This window comes from Oncorhynchus clarkii, unplaced genomic scaffold (assembly GCF_045791955.1).
Source record: "Oncorhynchus clarkii lewisi isolate Uvic-CL-2024 unplaced genomic scaffold, UVic_Ocla_1.0 unplaced_contig_3170_pilon_pilon, whole genome shotgun sequence".
In the NCBI taxonomy this organism is placed as follows: domain Eukaryota; kingdom Metazoa; phylum Chordata; class Actinopteri; order Salmoniformes; family Salmonidae; genus Oncorhynchus; species Oncorhynchus clarkii.
The window spans coordinates 1-11,985 of record NW_027258837.1 but is presented as its reverse complement, the minus strand read 5'-3'; the positions used below and the strand labels follow the sequence as shown (position 1 = coordinate 11,985).

At 44.6% G+C, this 11,985-nt stretch overlaps 1 pseudogene; it reads left to right on the top strand.

Annotated features, from left to right (window-relative positions):
* Nucleotides 1–1,276: 1,276 nt before the first annotated feature.
* LOC139398796 (uncharacterized) lies at nucleotides 1,277–11,067 on the top strand (annotated as a pseudogene).
* Nucleotides 11,068–11,985: the final 918 nt, after the last annotated feature.

Genomic DNA, 11,985 nt, shown 5'->3' with positions numbered 1-11,985 from the left:
GACAATAGTTCTCCCATTATAGCTGAGACAAATGACGGCCAGGTCAGGCACAGTCACACTCATCCACTCTCTGACTGCTGACCTTTTCACCTTTGACCTATCGACTCCTCACTCTGCACTGTCCCTTTGTGGACATACAGTGAGCTCCAAAAGTATTGGGACTGTGACACATTGTTGTTGTTTTGTCTCTGTACTCCAGCACTTTGGATTGGAAATGATATCATGACTATGAGGTTAAAGTGCCGACTGACAGGTTTCATTTGAATGTATCTTCATCCATATCGGGTGAACAGTTTAGAAATTACAGAACTTTTTGTATATAGTCCCCCCATATATGGGACCAAAAATACTGGGACAAATTCACCAACGTGTATTAAAGTAGTAAAACGTTTAGTATTTGGTCCCATATTCATAGCACCAATGATAACATCAAGCTGGTGACTCTACACATTTGTTGGATGCATTTGCTGTTTGTTATGGTTGTTTCAGATCATTTTGTGCCCAATAGAAATGAATGGTAAATAATGTATTTTGTCATTTTAGAGTCACTTTTAATGTAAATAAGAATAGAATATGTTTCTAAACACTTCCACATTAATGTGGATGCTACCATGATTACAGATAATCCTGAAGGAAATGTGAATAATGATGAGTGAGAAAGTTACAGACGCACAAATATCATACCCCCCCGCCCCCCAAAACATGCTAACCGCTCCCCATTACAATAACAAAGGAGGTTAGCATTTTTGGGTATGTAAAGTACCAGTCAAAAGTTTGGACACACCTACTCATTCCAGGGTTTTACTATTTTCTACATTGTAGAATAGTGAAGACATCAAAACTATGAAATAGCACATATGGAATCATGTAGTAACCAAGAAAGTGTTAAACATATAAAAATAAATGTTATATTTGAGGTTCTTCAAAGTATCCACCCTTTGTCTTGATGACAGCTAAGTGAGTCTCTCCACAACCCACACAGTTGTGAAGAGGGCACGAAAACATTTCTTCCCCATCAGGAGGCTGAAAAGATTTGGCATGGTCCCTAACACCGTACCCAAATCGGTCACGCATGTGCTCCATCGTGCGCCATCGTGCACAAATTGGTTTTGTCCCCCAACACAAACGTGATCACAACACGCAGGTTTAAATATCTAAACAAACTCTGAACCTATTATATTAGTTTGGAGACAGGTCAAAAAGCCTTAAACATTTATCGCCTACCAGACGAGCTAAACTACTTCCATGCTCGCTTCGAGGCAATTGGCACTGAAACATGCATGAGAGCACCAGCTGTTCCGGAAGACTGTGTGATCACACTCACCGAAAGCCGATGTGAGTGAGACCTTTAAACAGGTCAAATTTCATTAATCCGTCTGGCCGCAGGGCCAGACGGATTACCAGGACGTGTACTGCGAGCATGCGCTGACCAACCAGCAAGTGTCTTCACTGACATTTTCAACCTCTCCCTGTCCGAGTCTGTAATACCAACATGTTTTAAGCAGACCACCATAGAGCCTGTGCCCAAGAACACTAAGCTAACCTGCCTAAATGACTACCAACCCGTAGCACTCACGACAGTAGACATTAAGTGCTTTGAAAGGCTAGTCATGTCTCACATCAACACCATTATCCCAGAAACCCTAGACCCACTCCAATTTGCATACCGCCCCAACAGATCCACAGATGATGCAATCTCTATTGCACTCCACACTGCCCTTTCCTAACTGGACAAAAGGAACACCTATGTGAGAATGCTATTCATTGACTACAGCTCAGCGTTCAACACCAGAGTGCCGTCAAAGCTCATCAATAAGTTAAGGACCCCGGGACTAAACACCTCCCTCTGCAACTGTATCCTGGATATCCTGACAGGCCGCCCCCAGGTGGTAAGGGTAGGTAACAACACATCCACCATACTGATCCTCAACACAGGGGCTCCTCGGGTGCATGCTCAGCCCCCTCCTGTACTCCCTGTTCACTCATGACTGCACAGCCAGGCAGGACTCCAACACCATCATTAAGCTTGATGATTACACAACAGTGGTAGGCCTGATCACCGACAACGACGAGACAGCCTATAGGCAGGAAGTCAGAGACCTGGCCGTGTGTTGCCAGGACAACAACCTCTCCCTCAACGTAACCAAGACTAAGGAGATGATTGTGGACTCCAGGAAAAAGAGGACCGAGTACGCCCCCATTCTTATCGACGGGGTTGCAGTGGAGCAGGTTGAGAGCTTCAAGTTCCTTGGTGTCCACATCACCAACAAACTATCATGGTCCAAACACACCAGACAGTCGTGAAGAGGGCACGACAAAACCTATTCCCCCTCAGGAGACTGAAAAGATTTGGCATGGGTCCTCAGATCCTCAAAAGGTTCTACAGCTGCACCATCAAGAGCATACCGACCGCAAGGCACTACAGAGGGCAGTGCAAACAGCCCAGTACATCACTGGGGCCAAGCTCCTTGCCATCCAGGACCTCTATACCAGGTGGTGTCAGAGGAAGGCCCTAAAAATTGTCAAAGACTCCAGCCACCCAAGCCATAGACTGTTCCCTCTGCTACCACATTGCAAGCGGTACCGGAGCGCCAAGTCTAGGACCAAGAGGCTTCTAAACAGCTTCTACCCCCAAGCCAGAAGACTCCTGAACACCTAATCAAATGGTTACCCAGACTATTTGCATTGCCACCCACCCTCTTTTGCATCGTGCTACTCTCTGTTGTTATCATCTATGCATTGTCACTTTAAAGAACTCTACCCACATGTACATATTACCTCAACTAACCGGTGCCCCCGCACATTGACTCTGTACCAGTATCCCCCTGTATATAGCCTCCACATTGACTCTGTACCGGTATTCTTATTCTTCTCTGTATTTATTTTTAATTTTTAACCGTACTGTTGGTTAGGGGCTCGTAAGTAAGCATTTCACTGTCAGGTGAATGTGACTAATACAAATTGAATTGAATTTAGCTGACTAGCTTGCTGTTGCTAGCTTGCTGTTGCTAGCTAATTTGTCCTGGAATATAAACGTTGATAGCCTCCACACATAAAACGCAACACAGATCGCTCGTTTGCGCGAGCAGTGTCCCAAATAGGACTTCTATTTTAGGTGCAATAAGTGGAATAACTTGTGTTTACATTTATTTTGCAACCCGAGCGATGTGGTCAGCATGTAAGGATCCTGAACACGTTCTACAGCTGCACCTGTTAAAGGCTCTCATATCGCTCATCGACAAAGGACACAGTGCTGTTCTCTTTCACGGTTTATTCTGCAGAAATACACACAACACAATGTGTAAACTTCAGAGCAACTGCAAATCTGTCATGAAATCTGAGTGACATGAAATAAAAAATAAAAGTACACTTCACAAGGTGAGGAAAGTACAGGACAGATGCTAGCTAGCCTTTAGCGTACAGCAACGTGCTAACTTTGTAAATGTCCATCAAATTGTAAATACAGGACACAACTCTGTAACACTATCACATAACATGTCAACATCGATAGTGATAATAAAACTATATCGTTTTCAGCCTTTAACATACATCAGATATATTTTTAAAAGGGAAAACACTGGGTGCAGCATGGAGCACGATACGTAACCTCCGTCAAAAGTTGAACAACTCTTTGGCTGGATGCTGCGCGATCATGCGCACGGAGATGCAGTTGCACCAATAATACAGCAGGTGTCGCCACAACTGTTCATACATATACATAACCTGACTGCTTCATTATGACAAAACTCACACAACTAGGGATATCTATTTCAACCCTGTTACACACCATTGAGAGCATGTTGACTGGCTGCATTACCGCTTGGTACGGAAACTGCAATGCACCCCGACCGCAAGTCGCTACAGGGGGTAGTGCATACCACCCACTACATCACTGGGGTCGAGCTCCCATCCAGGACCTCTATACCAGGCGGTGTCAGAGGAAGGCCCAAAAGATTGTCAAAGACTCCAGCCACCCCAGTCATAGACTGTTCCCTCTGCTAGCGCACGACAAGCGGTACCAGTGCACCAAGTCTGGAACCAACAGGACCCTGAACAACCTCTACCCCCAAGCCATGACTGCTGAACAAGACTACTAAATAGATAATAAAATGGCCACCCGGACTACCTGCAATGACCCTTTTTCAACTCTCCGGCACCGACTCTATGCACACACACTGGACTAACACACTTACACTGACCCCCCAACACACATAGACATACACACACACTGGACTAACACACACATAGACATACACACACACTGGACTAACACACAGATAGACATACACACACATAGACATACACACACACTGGACTAACACACACATAGACATACACACACACTGGACTAACACACACATAGACATACACACACACTGGACTAACACACACATAGACATACACACACACTGGATGAACACACTTACACTGACACCCCAACACACACATAGACATACACACACACTGGACTAACACACACATAGACATACACACACACTGGACTAACACACTTACACTGACCCCAACACACACATAGACATACACACACACACTGGACTAACACACACATAGACATACACACACAGCATAGGTCCACAGACACACACATAACATGCGCGCACATGTACACTGATGCCACACACACACTTTCTCATACATACGCTGCTGTTACAGCTCAGTCTATCGTCTATCCTGTTGCCTAGTCACCACCCCTACCTACAGTACATGATTCCATATGTGTTATTTCCTAGTGTTGATGTCTGCGCTATTATTCTACAATGTAGGAAATAGTCAAAATAAAGAAAACCTTTGAATGAGTAGCTGTGTCCAAACTTTTGACTGGTACTGTATGTATATTTTTGTATCTTTATGTTGGAAAAATACCCATAATTAAGCATTTCACTGTTGGTCTACACCTGTTGTTTACAAAACATGTGACAAATAACATTTGATTTGATGATTATATATATATTTATGCAATGGTGAAGCACAAACGTTATGATCAGGGCGTGTGGCTCTATCATGTTCCACAACTGTTTCATTCCTCTAGCAGTTCCATTTTGACACCACTAGAGGGCGATGGTGTCCTAGGAGAGATTCAAGCCATTGGGTCGGATTGGGAAGCTAGTGATGTCCATCACAATGACGACTCCTCTGCTACAGACTAAATACATACGGCTCCTCTCTCACCTATTCACAGGTACAACAAAGCAAACAAATTATTGTGAAATTGATCATAAAAAGCCCTGAGTCAGCAAACACCGTTCATTATTTTCCTCCCATTGGAAGGTTGGCCAGGTGAGGTCAGAACATGAGAAACATGTGATTGGTTTAGCCTTGGTCCAGGGCTTTAGTGAAACTTTCTCAATGAACATTTATGCAGGGCGTTAGTAGAGGAATATACGTTAAGGACTTGGACCAGCTCTAGAAAACACTAGGGTTAAAGTATCAGCCCCCTGTAACAAAATGACAGTTTAAAACCGGTGTCTACCCCGGGTAAACACTGCAGAGACATAGTGCGTCTCAGATTAGTAGTGAGTGCTGATATAGGATCGGTTTGGCTTTTTAGATAATAATGCAGAGACATAATGCATCTCAGATTAGTAGTGAGTGCTGATATAGGATCGGTTTGGCTTTTTAGATAATAATGCAGAGACATAATGCATCTCAGATTAGTAGTGAGTGCTGATCTAGGATCAGTTTGGCTTTTTAGATAATAATGAAGGACCTCAGCCACCCGAGCCACTGCCTGTTCACGTCGCTATCATCTAGAAGGAAGAGACCGTACAGGTGCATCAAAGCTGGGACAGAGACTGACAAACAGATTCTATCTCCAGGCCATCAGACTGTTAAACAGTCACCACTAGCCAGCCTCCGCCCAGTACCCTGCCCTGAACCTTAGTCACTGTTACTAGCCTCCCTGAACCTTAGTCAGTACCCTGCCCTGAACCTTAGTCACTGTTACTAGCCTTCCCCAGTACCCTGCCCTGAACCTTAGTCACTGTTACTAGCTTTCCCCAGTACCCTGCCCTGAACCTTAGTCAATGTTACTAGCCTTCCCCAGTACCCTGCCCTGAACCTTAGTCACTGTTACTAGCCTACCCTGCCCTGAACCTTAGTGAATGTTACTAGCCTCTCCCAGTACCCTGCCCTGAACCTTAGTCACTGTTACTAGCCTCCCCCAGTACCCTGCCCTGAACCTTAGTGATTGTAACTAGCCTCCCCCAGTACCCTGCCCTGAACTATAGTCACTGTTTCTAGCCGGCTACCACCCAGTACTCTACCCTGCACCTTAGAGACCTCTGCCCTATGTACATAGAGTCATTGAACACTGGTCACTTCTATAATGTTTACATACTGTTTTACCCACTTTAGATGTATATACTGTTTTCTAGTCATGGCTTATCCAATATAACTACTGCTGTAACTATAACTACACATCTTTTCTACAAGGTGTCGAAAGCGTTCCACAGGGATGGTGGCCCATATTGACTCCAATTCTATCCATGGTTGTGTCAAGTTGGCTGGATGTCGTGAAAAACCCAGCAGCGTTGCAGTTCTTGACACTCAAATGGCATGTCTGGCACCAACTACCATACCCCGTTCAAAGGCACTTAAATCTTTTGTCTTCAAATCAAATACATTTTTTTTATGGTCACATATACAGTGGGGAGAACAAGTATTTGATAGACTGCCGATTTTGCAGGTTTCCCTACTTACAAAGCATATAGGGGTCTGTAATTTTTATCATAGGTACACTTCAACTGTGAGAGACAGAATCTAAAACAAAAATCCAGAAAATCACATTGTATGATTTTTAAGTAATTAATTTGCATATTATTGCATGACATAAGTATTTGATACATCAGAAAAGCAGAACTTAATATTTGGTACAGAAACCTCTGTTTGCAATTACAGAGATCATACGTTTCCTGTAGTTCTTGACCAGGTTTGCACACACTGCAGCAGGGATTTTGGTCCACTCCTCCATACAGACCTTCTCCAGATCCTTCAGGTTTCGGGGCTGTTGCTGGGCAATACGGACTTTCAGCTCCCTCCAAAGATTTTCTATTGGGTTCAGGTCTGGAGACTGGCTAGGCCACTCCAGGACCTTGAGATGCTTCTTACGGAGCCACTCCTTAGTTGCCCTGGCTGTGTGTTTCGGGTCGTTGTCATGCTGGAAGACTCAGCCACGACCCATCTTCAATGGTCTTACTGAGGGAAGGAGGTTGTTGGCCAAGATCTTGCGATACATGGCCCCATCCATCCTCCCCTCAATACGGTGCAGTCTTCCTGTCCCCTTTGCAGAAAAGCATCCCCAAAGAATGATGTTTCCACCTCCATGCTTCACAGTTGGGATGGTGTTCTTGGGGTTGTACTCATCCTTCTTCTTCCTCCAAACACGGCGAGTGGAGTTTAGACCAAAAAGCTCTATTTTTGTCTCATCAGACCACATGACCTTCTCCCATTCCTCCTCTGGATCATCCAGATGGACATTGGCAAACTTCAGACGGGCTTGGACATGCGCTGGCTTGAGCAGGGGGACCTTGCGTGCGCTGCAAGATTTTAATCCATGACGGTGTAGTGTGTTACTAATGGTTTTCTTTGAGACTGTGGTCCCAGCTCTCTTCAGGTCATTGACCAGGTCCTGCCGTGTAGTTCTGGGCTGATTCCTCACCTTCCTCATGAGGAAGGGACTGCGAGACTAGTTAGGATCGAGGGAAAGATGAACGGAACAAAGTAAAGCGAGATCCTTGACGAAAACCTGCTCCAGAGCACTCAGGACCTCAGACTGGGTCGAAGGTTCATCTTCCAACAGGACAACAACCCTAACACACAGCCAAGACAACGCAGGAGTGGCTTCGAAACCTGAAAATAACTGTGCAGCAACGTTCCCCATCCAACCTGACAGTACTTGAGATGATCTACAGAGAAGAATGGAAGAAACTCCCCAAATAGAGGTGTGCCAATATTGTAACATCATACCCAAGAAGACTCAAGGCTGTGATCGCTGCCAAATGTGGTTCAACAAAGTAACGTAACAAAATGTGGAAAAAGACAAGGGGTCTGAACTCTTTCTGAATGCACTGTATGTAGTAGATGTCATTGCGAAGTTGATTAGGAGCCAAGAACAGGGTGTCCAGGTCTATCAGCGCCATCTTGTCAGTCATCCGCTGAATGGCACACATATACAATCCATGTCTCAATTGTCTCAAGGCTTAAAAATCCTTCTTTAATAAATATTCTTCAGGATTGGTGGGTCCCCTGCGGGACGTTGAGCTAATGTAGGCAAATGCGATTAGCATGAGATTGTAAGTAACAAGAACATTTCCCAGGACATAGACATATCTGATATTGGCAGAAAGATTAAATTCTTGTTCATCTAACTGCACTGTCCAATTTACAGTAGCTATTACAATGAAATAATACCATGCTATTGTTTGAGGAGAGTGCACAGTTTTGAACATGAAAAGTTATTAAGAAACCAATTAGGCACATTTAGGCAGTCTAGATACAAATTTTTGAACAGAAAGGAAATGGTTCATTGGATCAGTCTAAAACTTTGCATATACACTGCTGCCATCTAGTGGCCAAAATCTAAATTGCACCTGGGCTGGAGTAATACATGATGGCCTTTCTCTTGCATTTCAAAGATGATGATACAGAAAAATACAAAAGAACGGTTGGTTTTGTCTTTGTATTATCTTTTACCAGATCTATTGTGTTATAGTCTCCTACATTCCTTTCACATTTCCACACATTTCAAAGTGTTTCCTTTCAAATGGTACCAAGAATATGCATATCCTTGCTTCAGGGCCTGAGTTACAGGCAGTTAGATTTGGGTATGTCATTTTAGGCAAAAATTGAAAAACCGGGTCCTCCCCTTCATCAACATTGATTGAAGTGGATTTAACAGGTGACATTAATAAGGGATCATATGGAAAGAGCAGGTGTTCCTAATGTTTTGTACAGTAGTTGAACCTATATTTATACTCCGGACTCTGACATTGCTCGTTCTGATATTCTTATTTTTAATTTTTTTTTACTGTTTGGATTGTGTGTGTATTGTTCTGTATCGCTAGGTATTATTACTGCACTGTTGAAGCTAGAAACATAAGCATTTCACTGCACCTGCGGTAACATCTGCAACCCTGTGTATCCGACCAATAAACATTGATTTGATTTGAATAAGATCGGATGGTGAGACCTAATCCTAGATCAGCACCAATACACTGATTCTAGATCAGCCCTGCTATACTGGTCCTAGATCGGGACTGCTACACTGATCCTAGAGCAGCACTGCTACACTTATCCTAGATCAGCACTGCTACTCTGATCCTAGATCAGTACTTCTACTCTAATCTTAGATCAGGACTGCTACACTGATCCTAGATCAGCACCGCTACACTGATCCTAGATCAGCCCCGCTACACTGATCCTAGATCAGCCCCGCTACACTGATCATAGATCAGCCCTCCTACTCTTGATACACACAGTGATGGCCTTTCCAATGATATGAGCATACACTCCAGATTATCTTCTCATTATGTGCCAACAGTATAATGCACTTGTTTCTCTGGGCAAGTGGCTCCATATACAGTAGGAAAGAAACCCTTCATTGACAGTATGCTTATCCATCCATCCTCTTATCTCTGTGTCCCTCCCAGCTCCTCTCCAGTACAGCCACTGACACATCTTTCTCCTGTGTCTGCAGTACAGCCACTACTCTCCCCAAAGCCAGTGAGGTACGGGTATCATACCAATCTACTCTATCCCAGTGTCCTTATCAGTGTAAAGTCTGCTGCCCCTTTTCCTGTGTTCTATGGGTGCAGGCGAGAGCTCCTGTTGAACCCACTGGAGTTCCTCCCTCGAGGTGGTCCCTGCCCACCGGCCCTCACCCCTAGTGCACCGACTCTGGCTATACGGTCCCATTCTACTGTTATTGGTTTACAGGCCAGGTAAAGCTCAGTGCTGTGTGTGCGTGTGTGTGTGTGCATGCGAGCAAGCGTGTAAAGGTTGATAACCTGAGGTTTAGTGATCATAGTAGATGCATTCTATTTAGGATGTATTCTTGATTGATTTTAGTAATTGTAAATGTGGATCTGCATTCATCACTGAAATCATCAGTCCTAGCTGTTCCCTTCACCCTGTCGGTCGTACCTTCTTATGCCCTCCTCCTGTCCCCCTGTCTTCCTGTCTTCCTGTCTTATACTGTCCTGTCCTGTCCTCTGCTCTCCTGTCCTGTCCGCTCCACTTCTGTCCTCTCCTCTCCTGTCCTCTCCTTTCCTGTCCTCTCCTCTTCTGTCCTGTCTTACCATATTATGTCTTCCTGTTCTGTCCTCTCCTCTTCTGTCCTCTCCTTTCCTGTCTTACCGTATTATGTCTTCCTGTCCTGTCCTCTCCTCTTCTGTCCTCTTCTTTCCTGTCTTTACTTATTATGTCTTCTTGTCCTGTCCTCTCCTCTTTTGTCCTCTTCTGTCCTCCCCTCTCCCTCTTCTGTCCTCTTCTCTTCTGTCCTGTCCTCTCCTCTCCTGTCCTCTCCTCTAATGTCCTCTCCTGTCCTGTCTTGTCTTATTATGTATCCCTGTCCTCTTCTCTCCTCTTTTGTCCTCTTCTGTCCTCCCCTCTCCCTCTTCTGTCCTCTTCTGTCCTGTCCTCTCCTGTCCTTTCCTCTCCTGTCCTCTCCTGTCCTGTCCTGTCAACCCCTTGTGTTTCCATGACTACCTCGTTAAAAGAACCCCACACAGGTCACCTGAGGGGACGGTCTCTCAGTCCCTATTGGATGCCTTGCTCATTACGCCTATCACCACCCTCCCGCCCCTCCGCTTGAGGAAGAAGAAGCGTCGGAGTGTTAGTGCCTTACACCTGCCCAACAACAAGAGGTAAAGGGTGACATCATCGTGTGATGTAATGTATGGCGATCACTCACTCTACCATGTAGACTGAAGACCTGTTGACATGAACCGTTAACGATGACTAATTACTTATGTCACAATTTCCCCATGACGGCATGTTATAGTGTGGGTCACTAACTAACAACCGTATCTAACAAAACAAAAAAAAAAACATAACGAAAGGCAGCTAGAGAGAACTTAGCCCCTGTTCTTTCCCTCGATTCCATATCGACCTTGTTAGATCAGAAGAGAATGAATAGATATTAGCAATATGGTGGAAATTCCATCCAGCCTTTAAGAAGAGGTGTAGTCTAGTTCAAATGAAAGATAACATCAAGCACCATATGACCCCTTTTGAAAACCTTTCAGACCTACAGGAGCGCCTACAGAGGAGGGGCTAAGGGTTCATTTGGAATTGATTGAGAGTCTTCGGCTATTCCCAAATGGCACCCTATTCCCTATTTAGTATACTATTTAAAGTGTACTGAGCAGTGCACCCTTGCATAGTGCACTACTTTAAATAATGTACTAAATAGGGATTAGGGTGCCATTTGGGAATAGCCAATTTAGTGTCAACAAAGAGCCGTCTATGGGAGTTGAACTTTAAAGCCACCGCCTCTGAAATGTAGCTAGCTAGCTGCTTGACAACAGCCGAGTTCCCTCAGCACGCTGCAAATGGCAACAGCCGTGTTGTGTCCCTGAGAAAACCTAGCGGACAAGCTATGATCCCGCCGAAACAATTTGGCATGAGACGCATTTTGGCTGAGTTCAAATGTGACGTTAGGCATACAGAAGTGTTTAGAACAAGTGTGGCAGTATGTGAGATCTGACATTTGTCCAGGAAATAGCCACGCTCATACAAGTCCATTTGTGTGTGTGTGTATATACTGCTTGTGTGTGGGTATACTGTATGTGTGTGTGTGTGCATGTGTTTGTGGTTTGTGGGTTTATTTCCGTATATTGTATATGTGCGTGTGTGTGTATATGTGTGGGGGGTATACTGTGCGCGCGTGTGTGTGTGCGTGTGTGTGTCGATGTGTGTGTGTGTGTGTGTGTGTGTCGATGTGTGTGTGTGTGTGTGTGTGAGTCT